Source organism: Beta vulgaris, chromosome 8 (assembly GCF_026745355.1).
Source record: "Beta vulgaris subsp. vulgaris cultivar EL10 chromosome 8, EL10.2, whole genome shotgun sequence".
NCBI classification, from domain to species: domain Eukaryota; kingdom Viridiplantae; phylum Streptophyta; class Magnoliopsida; order Caryophyllales; family Amaranthaceae; genus Beta; species Beta vulgaris.
Window position 1 is genome coordinate 32,988,413 of NC_079209.1, and position 11,533 is coordinate 32,999,945.

The window sequence follows — 11,533 nt, forward strand, 5'->3', positions numbered from 1 at the left end:
TGAACTCACTTACGTTATCCACTCTTTGTCACTCTTATCGTAATTTATTAAATATGATGTTACTTTATATTTTATATTCATATTAAAAATGTATAGTGACATTGTGTTATAAGTAATAAGTACGTCTTCTTTCAAAAAAAAAAAAAAAATAAGTACGTCTTTGTTGTACATGTTTTCAATCGAACTATGAAAGTCCTGTCATGAATAGCTCAATCAATAAGTACATATCTCCAAGCTCAATTAGTAACATGAAGTTGTAATACATTGAATTATACAATTTACAATGCAATATTTTTGAAGTTATTTACACTTTATTATTCTTTGTTCAACTACTTTCATAATGCTCAATTAAAAAAAACAAACTTAGAGCACCATTATTCATGATTGAAAAACTCAATCATCCCACTCTCTTTCTAACTTTCTCTCTCTAAAAAATAACATCCCACAATCAATTCCCACTCATCTCCTTAACCATGAACCATTTTTCAATCATCCCAACTACTTTTTCCTCTCTCTCTTACTTTTTGACCCCACCCAACTACTTTTTCTCTCTCATCACCCAACCACCATCATACAATATTTTTATTATTTACTTTTTAATGATATGAATTAGTTAGCGTTTTATTATTAATTAATTTAATTAATAAATTTAAAATAATTTATTATTAATTAAAATAATTAATAAATTTAAAATTATAATTATCATTTTAATAATTAAGTTATCTGCATAATTAGCTTTTATTAATACGTAGCATATGTAGTTAGCATTTTCATTAAGTAATTAAATACGAAATTAGTTAGCGTTTTTAATGATATGAGACACAAATGCTACATTGGTGCGACAATTACAAACTTAAGAACGAAATACATAAAATGATACATGGTGCGACAATTACAAACTTAATTAAGAAAAAAAGTACGCAAAACTTAACTAAAAACGAAAAACATAAAACTTAATTAAGAAAGAAATACATAAAATGCTCTTAATTAGCATTCCCACCAAATTTCTGCCATATATTAGCAACCAAATCATGTTTCAAGGAATGATGCACATGTTAATCTTCAATTGCATCTCTATTGGCCATGTACTGGTTGATATCGACGATCCGATCATGATAATATTCAAATTATTCCCCATTATTATTACTTGTGTTGGAATTGAATTCGGTAGTATCTGCGTAGTGTGCATACGTATCTCGTTCATCTTCCACAATCATGTTGTGCATGATAATGCAAGACAACATGATGTCATTGAGAATTTCCTCATCCCATGCGAGGGATGGTTTACGAACAAAACAATAGCAAACCGAGATTGCAGCACCCCAAATGCTCTCTCTACATCTTTTCGAGCTCCTTCTTGGTGTTGAGCAAATAACTTGTCCTTGAGAGTATGAGGACATGTAACTGATTGAATGAATGTTGCCCAATTCGATATATTACCATCGTGAGATAATAACCCTTATCATATTGGTTACCATTCACCGTAAACTGCACGGGGTGCTCGACCTTCTTTAAAACATCCCTAAACACAGGAGATCGGTGAAGAACATTTAGGTCATTCACGAACTTGGGATCCCGAAGAAAAAATGCCATATCCATAAGTCACGATCAGCAACAGCTTCAAGAACTAAAGTAGCAACACCACCTCTTCCTTGAAATTGTCCTTTCCATGCAGTCGGACAATTTTTCCATTCCCAATGCCATACAATCTATGCTACCAACCATGCCCGGAAATCCACGATCTTCACCGAATCTGAGTAGTCTAGCCAAATCGTCTGGAGTAGGCCGTCTCAAGTACTCCGCACCAAATTTCTTGATGACCCCCTTCGTAAATTTCATCAATGCTATTCGAGCTGTACTTTCACTAATTCGCACATACTCGTCAAGCGAATCCGCCGCTACCCCGTAGGCAAGCATTATATATCGTACACTTATGTAGGGGCGATAAACCTAACTGACCCGTAGCATCTCTTTTTTGAGTGAACCATTCATCACTTGCAATGACATTATCCATAATCCGAACAAAGACATGTCGTTGCATTCGAAATCTTCGACGAAATAAACGAGCTGGATAGACTGGTTGATCAGCAAAGTAATCATTGAACAATCTTCTATGACCTTCCACCCTGCTCGATTAGGACGTGAATGACCTGCTTCATTATCATCAGTCACTTTTGCTCTTCTATTCTTGGTGTTGGAGTTACATTTGATATAAGAGTTGGAGCAAGTGGGTGAACAATATTGGTCAAGAAATCATCTATTTCTTGATCAATTATTGCTCGTGATGATCTTCTTTCATCAGAATTAGAGGAACTAGAGGAACTTGAACGAGAGAAGTTGAAGGGATTCATTCTTGTGTTTAAGTTTGGTGTGAGAAAATGGTGAACAATATTGTGTTTGGGTTTGGTGTGAGAAAATTGTGAAGAAGGATCCTTGAGTTATATAGAATAAAATAATGTAAAGGGGAAGTACAATAATGTAAAAAGTAGAACAATAATACATAAATGCAGTACAATAATGTGAAAAACAGTACAATAATGTTTAAAGCAGAACAATAATGTGAAAAGTAGTACAATAATACATAGAAGCAGTACAATAATGTTAAAAGCAGAACAATAATGTGAAAAGCAGTACAATAATGTTAAAAGCAGTACAATAATTAAAAGGAGTACAGTAATGTTAAAAGCAGAACAATAATGTGAAAAGCAGTACAATAATGTTAAAAGCAGTACAATAATGTTAAAAGCAGTACAATAATGTTAAAAGCAGAACAATAATGTAAAAAGTAAAACAATAGTGCTATCATCAGTACAATAATGTTGAAAGCTGAACAATAATGTAAAAAATAGTACAATCATGTAAAAAGTTGTATTCATATGTCAATTCATATAATAATTAACACAAGAATATTTTTAAACCTTTTTTTTATTAAGTGAACTTAAACATACAAATGTTAACTTTTACAGAAACTAAAATTTAAACTAAAACATAAACTAAAATTTAAACTAAAACATAAACTAAAATTTAAACTAAAACATAAACTAAAATTAAAACTAAAACATAAACTAAAATTTAAACTAAAACAATAAACTAAAATTTAAACTAAAACATAAACTAACATTTAAACTAAATCACTAAAAAATTGGATTATTGGTCAACCATGTTGTTATATGTCTCAATCATACCCTCCTCAAATGTTGTTCGATTTTCCTTTGCATACATTGCTTGTAGCAAATCCATGTTCTTATGATACTCTTGCACTTGCTGCATCCTGGTTTGCAACGCTATTTCTGCCTCCTTTGCAGCAACCTTCCTTGCTTGAACCTCCTTCTTTCTGTCTTCTCTCTCAACATCTACACTCCTACCCTCTGCATGGATCCGAAGCCTTTCACTGAATGTAGCAAAACACTCAATTGTCTGACCAGCCACCCCTTTGAGCTTAGCCTTCGCTTTCTTAGTACCATAGGGACGTGGGTCATCTTCACCTCCTTCAGCACTAGTAGGTGTCTCGGGCATTGAGTCGCTTCCATCAACTCTTGTCCTCTTACCGCTTCCTCCGCTTGCAGGTGAATCAACATTTTCTTGTTGATCTTTGGGGAGACCACGTTGACTTTCCATTGATTTTATAACTATTGACCTCCATTTCCGAAACTTCCTCAACAATTTCCAAGCATGTTCGAGGATGAACCTACCATTTTTCCTACGATGCAATGCATGAGCTTCTCTCAGAACATCATCATCGTTTTGACCACTCTTCTTTCTTGCAAGAGCTTCATCATAAAATGCAGCCCACCTTAAAACCCGTGGAGCAAGTCTACTCCAACGACCTTTCACCATATCAACATTTCTTGGAGCAATTTCTGTTGGGTTTGCTATTCTTCCTTCCTCGAAAGCTTCCCAAACTTTTCCCCAGAAGATATTTTTCTTTTGGTACGTCCCACTCACCTTATCAAGAGAAGTGTTCATAAATGCGGAGACCAGGAGTTCATCTTCAACTTGATCCCAAACCCTCTTAGCAGAAGAACTTGTTGCTGGGATAGGTGGGTTTTGTGATTGAACGGGTTGTCTTTGCGGTGGTTGCTGAGATTGATTGCCTGATAGTAATTGCGAAAATGATTGAGTTCCCTGAAAAACTCATCATCATCATCAGAATCATCATCTTGATGGTATTGACCAAAACCATCACCACCTTCTTCGTATTCACCACCATCATCATCAACATCGTTGTAAGGAGATGCATCTTCTTGGTATTGAGAAAATCCATAATTAGGATCAACTTGACGATATGAAAGGTTGGCATTTTCAGATGGAGATTCATGGTAGAGGTTATCATATTGAGGAGAAGCATTTTGAGAATTTTCTCCCCTTTGATTGGTATTTATCTAAGAGGGTTGACGATATTTTGATTGATTTTGAGAAGGTTGGCGATAATTTGACTTATTTTGAGATCTAATTAAGCGATTTTGTTGCCTAGGCATTTGATTTTTTGAGCGATTTTGGGGTTGATTTCTATATAATTAGGATATTAGGATCCATAATTATAAGAATTTGAAAATAAAGAGCAATGGAAGAAGAGTTAGAACAAAGAGAAGAAATTAGTGAAGATGGAGAAAATTAAGTGTGCCCAAAATATAGCAAAATGGGTCTCTATTTATAGATCTCGAAAAAATAGAGCCGTTGGTATTTTTTTTTTGATTTATATTTTTTAAAATATAACCGTTGTAAAATTTACAACGGTTATATTTTAAAAAACCAATAACAATCCGACACATGGCGTGCGTGACAAATGTCACGCTGCAGTTGGCGCTGACACGCGTGTCAGCTGCCAGCTGCAGCGTGTCAGCGGCTAATTTTTTTTGCCTCAACAAGCAGCAAAACGCTGCGTTTTGCTGCTTGTTGTGGCAAAAAAATTTAGTGGAATGGTGACCAGGCAGTGGGTCCCACTCCCACGCCTAATCACCATTCCACTCACCCCATCCCCTTTTTTTGCCCCAATCAACCCCATTCAACCCATGATTGATTTTTCAATCATGATTAAGCCTCTTTTTTTCTCAATCATCCCATGAGATTTATTTCTCATTCATGGTTAATGGTGCCCTTAGTTAGTTTGTGAAATTCCTGTGGATCATGCACAAGTCAAGAGCCTAGCTGTGAAATAATCAAAAGTTGAGATTATTTTAAAAAGACGAGTGAAAATTAGAGTTATGTTGTGAGAAATAGAGAGAAAAGTTATGCAAATATATCAGAGAGTATTGTATTGCATTGATGTGTAAAACTGATTTCTTACACCGATGTATTTATAAGCAAAGTTTTCTACTGTGCACAATTGCAAAGTTTTCAACACGGGAGAAAATTACCTGACATGCATTAAATGCACGCAGGAAATATGGACTTCACGCATATGTGAACAGTGGACTTCACACATGTAAACAGTGGAATTGTTCATTCCACTGTTTCTCAACACTCCCCCTTGAATGTCCACTTATAAGTCATAATAGACGTTGTTCTCATTAAGAATCTTTGTTAGAAAAATCCCGTGGGAAAAATCCATAACTAGGGAAAGAGTACAACTATTATGTAGCCTTATATGCTTAAAATCAACTGCCTCATTAAAAACCTTGTCAGGAAAAACCCAGTGGGATAAAAACCTGATCGAAGGGAAAAAGAGTGCAGCGCATATAATACTCCCCCTGAATCTAGCATATATCATGAAGATGACGCATTCCAATTTTTCGGACTAATTCTTCAAATTTCTTCGCCGGAAGGGATTTGGTGAATAAATCTGCAAGATTCTCACATGATTGGATTTGTCGAATGTTGATCGTCCCTTCCTTTTGGAGGTCATGAGTGAAGAAGAGCTTTGGTGATAAATGTTTAGTTCTGTCTCCTTTGATGTACCCTTCGCTTACTTGGGTGATGCATGCAGTATTGTCTTCGTAGATGATAGTTGGATTTGTTGTTATTGTTTCCATCCCGCATTCTTCTTGGATATTCTTGATCATTGACCTTAGCCATACACATTCCCTTCCAGCTTCATAAAGAGCAATTAATTCCGCATGATTTGATGATGTGGCCGTCAAAGTCTGCTTTGTAGATTTCCAAGATATTGCAGTACCTCCATAAGTGAATACATATCCGGATTGAGACTTAGCCTTTTGTGGGTCTGAGAGGTAGCCAGCATCTGCATATCCAATGAGTGACGCATTGGGTCTTGACTGATAGAATAATCCGAGATCTTGTGTTCCTCGAAGATAACGTAATAAGTGTCTGACTCCATTCCAATGTCTCTTGGTTGGTGCATTGCTGTATCTAGCTAACAAGTTTACTGAAAAAGCTATGTCAGGTCGAGTATTGTTAGCCAAGTACATTAAAGCACCAATTGCACTTAGATATGGTACTTCAGGACCAAGAATCTCTCGTTTTCTTCTCGTGGTCTGAATGGATCATCTTTCTCATTCAGGGAACGCACTACCATTGGAGAACTTATTGGGTGGGCTTTGTCCATGAAAAAACGTTTCAGGATTTTTTCTGTATAGTTTGATTGATGGACAAAAATCCCATTTCTTAGATGTTCCATTTGCAGGCCAAGGCAAAATTTTGTCTTCCCGAGATCTTTCATCTCAAATTCTTTCATCAAGTATTTTGCAGTCGCTTCAAGTTCTCTAGGAGTTCCGATAATGTTCAAATCATCGACATATACAGCAATGATCGCGAATCCTGATTTAGATCGCTTAATGAAAACACAGGGACTGATTTGATTATTTTTGAATCCTTCTTTCAATAGGTATTCACTAAGACGATTATACCACATTCTTCCAGATTGTTTTAACCCATAGAGTGATTTTCTCAATTTTATTGAGAACATCTCTTTGGGCATGCAATTTTCTGGTAGTTTTAGTCCTTCAGGAACTTTCATATAAATATCTGTGTCAAGTGAGCCATACAAATATGCGGTCACTACATCCATCAATCTCATTTGCAATCCTTTCGAAACTGATAAACTTACCAGAAATCTTAGTGTAGTTGCATCGACTACTGGAGAATATGTCTCATCATAATCAATCCCTGGCATTTGCGAGAAGCCTTGGGCTACTAATCTTGCCTTATATCTAGTAACCTCATTTTTCTCATTTCGTTTTCTCACGAATACCCATTTGTACCCAACTGGTTTTACACCTTTTGGTATTTGGGTTATTTGACCGAATACTTCACGTTTTTCAAGTGATCTCAATTCTGCTTGAATTGCCTCTTTCCATTTTGGCCAATCTTTTCTACGGCGACATTCATCAACTGTATTTGGCTCTACATCATTTTCATCGTATGTCATTTCAACCGCTATCGAGTAAGCAAAAATTTCATTCAAGACAACATCTTTTCGATTCCATTGTCTCTTTGTAGAAACATAATTAATTGAAGTTTCATTGTTGTCTACGCTTTCATGTTCCTTTTCTTCTGGAACACGTTTCTCTTCATTTTTGTTTTCATCATGCTCTGTTGGGAGATTTATATTAATTTCGTTCGTTGTCTCCCCTTGCCTTTTCATTTTTCTCGGTTTTAAATCTTTAGAACCGGGTGGTCTGCCACGTTTTCGACGTGCTATTGACTCATTTTCAATTGCCTTATTGTCATTAGGAATTTCAATCCGTTCCGGAGCATTCGCAGCAGGTACATGTGACTTTGTCACTTTCTTAGAATCTGTGAATGCATCTGGCAATTGGTTTGCAATACTTTGCAGATGAACAATTTTCTTGACTTCTTGTTCACATGAATTTGTTCTCGGGTCCAGAAACGACATTTGCGATGCGTTCCATGTAATTTCCGATTTTATATTTTGTGGGTCCACTTTCTCTCCCCCTAAGGATGGGAATACCGACTCATTAAAATGACAGTCGGCAAATCGAGCCGTAAATAGATCACCAGTTGTTGGCTCTAAATATTTGATAATTGATGGAGATTCAAATCCAACATATATTCCCATCCTTCTTTGTGGACCCATTTTAGTACGTTGGGGCGGAGCAATAGGTACATGTACAGCGCACCCAAAAATTCTCAAATGTGAGATATTCGGTTCTCGACCAGATACTAATTGTAATGGTGAGAATTTGTGATAGGCTGTCGGCCTTAATCTTATCAATGTTGCCGCATGTAATATAGCATGACCCCAAGTAGTAGATGGCAATTTTGACCTCATTATTAATGGTCTTGCAATTAATTGTAGTCTTTTGATTAATGATTCAGCAAGACCATTTTGTGTATGTACATGAGGTACAGGGTGCTCAACAATAATCCCAATAGACATGCAATAGTCATTAAATGTTTGGGATGTAAATTCCCCAGCATTGTCTAATCTTATTTTCTTTATTGTATGATCTGGGAATTGAGTTCTTAATCGAATTATTTGAGCCAAAAGTTTTGCAAATGCAACATTTCTGCTTGACAGAAGGCTCACATGTGACCATCGAGTAGAGGCATCAATTAATACCATGAAATAACGAAATGGTCCACATGCAGGATGAATAGGCCCACAAATATCTCCTTGAATTCTTTCTAAAAACATTGGAGATTCAGTGGCAATCTTATTTATAGATGGTCTGATTATCAATTTGCCAAGTGAGCATGCAGAGCATGTTAATTCATTTGACCGAGGAATTTTGACATTCTTTATAGAGTGTCCATTTGAGTTTTCAATGATTCTATGCATCATTCCTGTGCCAGGATGGCCTAATCGGTCATGCCATAGAGTAAATGATTTTCTATTATCTAACTTCTGGTTAGATATCATATTAATTTCAATCGGACGTATATCTATGCGATATAGTCCCGAGGAAATTGCTGGCAATTTTTCATAGATGTATTTCTTGCCGTTTTTCTCTGCCGTTAGGCATATGAATTCCTCTTTGTTCACTGTCATTGTTTCCAAATGGTAACCATTCTGACGTACATCTTTGAAACTTATGAGGTTCCTTCGAGATTTACTCGAATATAATGCGTCATTAATTATCAATTTTGTCCCATTTGGAAATATAATGCAAGCTTTTCCAGAGCCTTCAATTAGCTTGGCTGTCCCAGAAATTGTACTAACATTTGCTTGGAATATTGTAAGTTTTGAAAAATACTCTTTATTTTTCAATATGGTGTGTGTTGTCCCACTGTCCAGGAGACATTGTTCTTTAATTCCAACTTCTGATGAATTCATATCTTCATAAATAATAAATACGATGATTAGTATAAGAAAAATACGTATTTTTATTAATAATAAAGGAACAAATACATGAAAGTGGATATTGAAGCAGTTGAAATAAACTAAGCACATTAATCGATTGTGATCTAAACAAACTTATTTTCAACTTCAGCATCATCCATAAAAAAATCTGAAACATCAAGGCTGGGCATGGATGTAGTGGCTTCATTAACAAAGTTTGCTTCAGCATTTTTTCCTTTTTTTTTATTGAAGCTTGATATAGATCTACCAAATGTTTGGCAGTACGACATGTGCGGCCCCAGTGCCCGTCATGCCACATCTATGGCAAGTATCATTTCCTTTATAGGACGTCTGCCTTGATTTCCAGATGATTGTCCCCAATTTTTATCAGAATGTTTAAAATTATTATTTCTTGGGGAAAATCGGCCTCTTCCACGTCCACGCCCTCGGCCACGGTAATTACCACGTCCTCTCCCACGACCGTTGTAATTACCGCGTCCACCACTATGTATAGCATTTGCTTCTGGTGGATTAGAGCTTTCTATAGCATTTATCTCATGAGTGGCTGAAGACCCCGTAGGTCTAAGATTATGATTTTTCAGCAAAAGATCATTATTTTGTTCAGCCACAAGTAGTACTGAGATTAGCTCAGAGTACTTTTTGAAAGCTCTGAACCTGTATTGTTCTGCCAATATGATATTAGAGGCGTGGAAAGTGGAGAGCGTTTTGTTTATCATTTGCTCTTCTGTGATGGGATGATCACAATATCTTAACAATGTTGAATTGTAATCACTGACTGTTTTAAAATCCTGGAACCTCAGATTGGTCCAGTCATAATGTGCCTTTGGGAGAAGCACATTTTTGTGATGCCCATATCTTTCATTTAGGCTATCCCATAGTTCTTTTGGATCATCCACAAGTAGATATTCACTTTTTAAACTTTCATGTAAATGATGTCTTAGGAGGACTAAGGCTTTTGCCTTTTCTTGTACAGTCGCAATTTTAACTGATGCGGCTGTTGTAGTTGCATCCCCTTGTTGGGTTGTCACATCTTTAATTGTATGTTCCAGTCCTTGGGCCTTTAAATTCATTTGGGCGTCCACCGTCCATTCTAAAAACTTTTGCCCAGATAGATCTAGTATGTTAAATTGTCTTTTCACTAGATCTCCCATTCTTTTGACTACAAATAGGTAAATATTTGAAATTAGTAATGATGATAAATCACATATATATATTATCTCCCCCTGATTTATATCATTATTATTATAGATAAATAATACAAACAAAAAAAAACTAAAAATAGCGTACAACAATAATGAAGCTAAGCAAAAAAAACAAGAAAATACCAGAAAAAGAAACAAAATACAACAAGTGAATAAAAAAAAACTTCCTAAAATGCACTTAAAGACAAAAAAAATTGATATTCATGTGCATTTTTCGCCATTCTTCCGGGGGAAATTTTTTTTTTTGTCTCCTATTTATGTATTAGGAGATATATCATTAATGCCATGAGGAGGAAAAGAAACCGGCTATAAGAAATAAGTAGAGTTTTATTTTCCTAAAATCCTCTTCAAAAGAGGAAGATGAGGGTGGAGGACGGTTGTCGTCGGCGTTAAACATGGTGGCCGGAAGGTTGAGGAAGAAGGAAAAAATTTGTGGGTTTAGAGAAAGAAAATCGGAAGAAGATAAGGGATATGTGGTGAAAATGGGGATGGTAATCCGCTTTTATAGAGGGTTATCCCTAACTGTGCAGTTCATATACAGTTAAAAAATATACAACGCAATAAAATTCTAATATTGACAAATATATATTAGAGCATGCTAGTAAATTGGTAATATAATATATGTAACTATAAATGCAAAAAAAGTAGAAGATTAGAGACAATAATATATAATAATGTTCTGAATGCTTGTTCCCTGCATACATACGACATTATTGCACATATAAGACATAATAATGCTATCATTCACTAGGCCGTCCATATAGGTGGCAATAAAAAAATTAACCTGTCCATATAGGCGGTTTAAGAGCAGATAAAAAAAATAACGTAAATAAAATGTCCTTGCCCTCCATGAAGGTGGCGTTAAAATTATTTGTTTTCTGGTTAGTAGTATGGTGACGTTTACTACTAGTTTCTTCCTGTTCATCTCTATCTCTTTTATTACTGGGCGGAGGTTGATTTTCAGCTGGTTGTATAGGAGGGTTATTATTGGTGTTGGGAACAGGGGTTTGTGGGTTTTCTCTGGTATGAGTATTTGTACCGTTGTTACGGTTACTGGGTCGGGGCTGTATTACAGTTCCCCTCGCTGGGTTGGTAGTGAATGGCACAT

General features: G+C 35.8%; 1 pseudogene; it reads right to left on the bottom strand.

Annotated features, from left to right (window-relative positions):
- Positions 1-3,190: 3,190 nt before the first annotated feature.
- Positions 3,191-4,494, bottom strand: LOC125492456 (glutathione S-transferase T2-like; annotated as a pseudogene).
- Between the last annotated feature and the right edge of the window lie 7,039 nt (positions 4,495-11,533).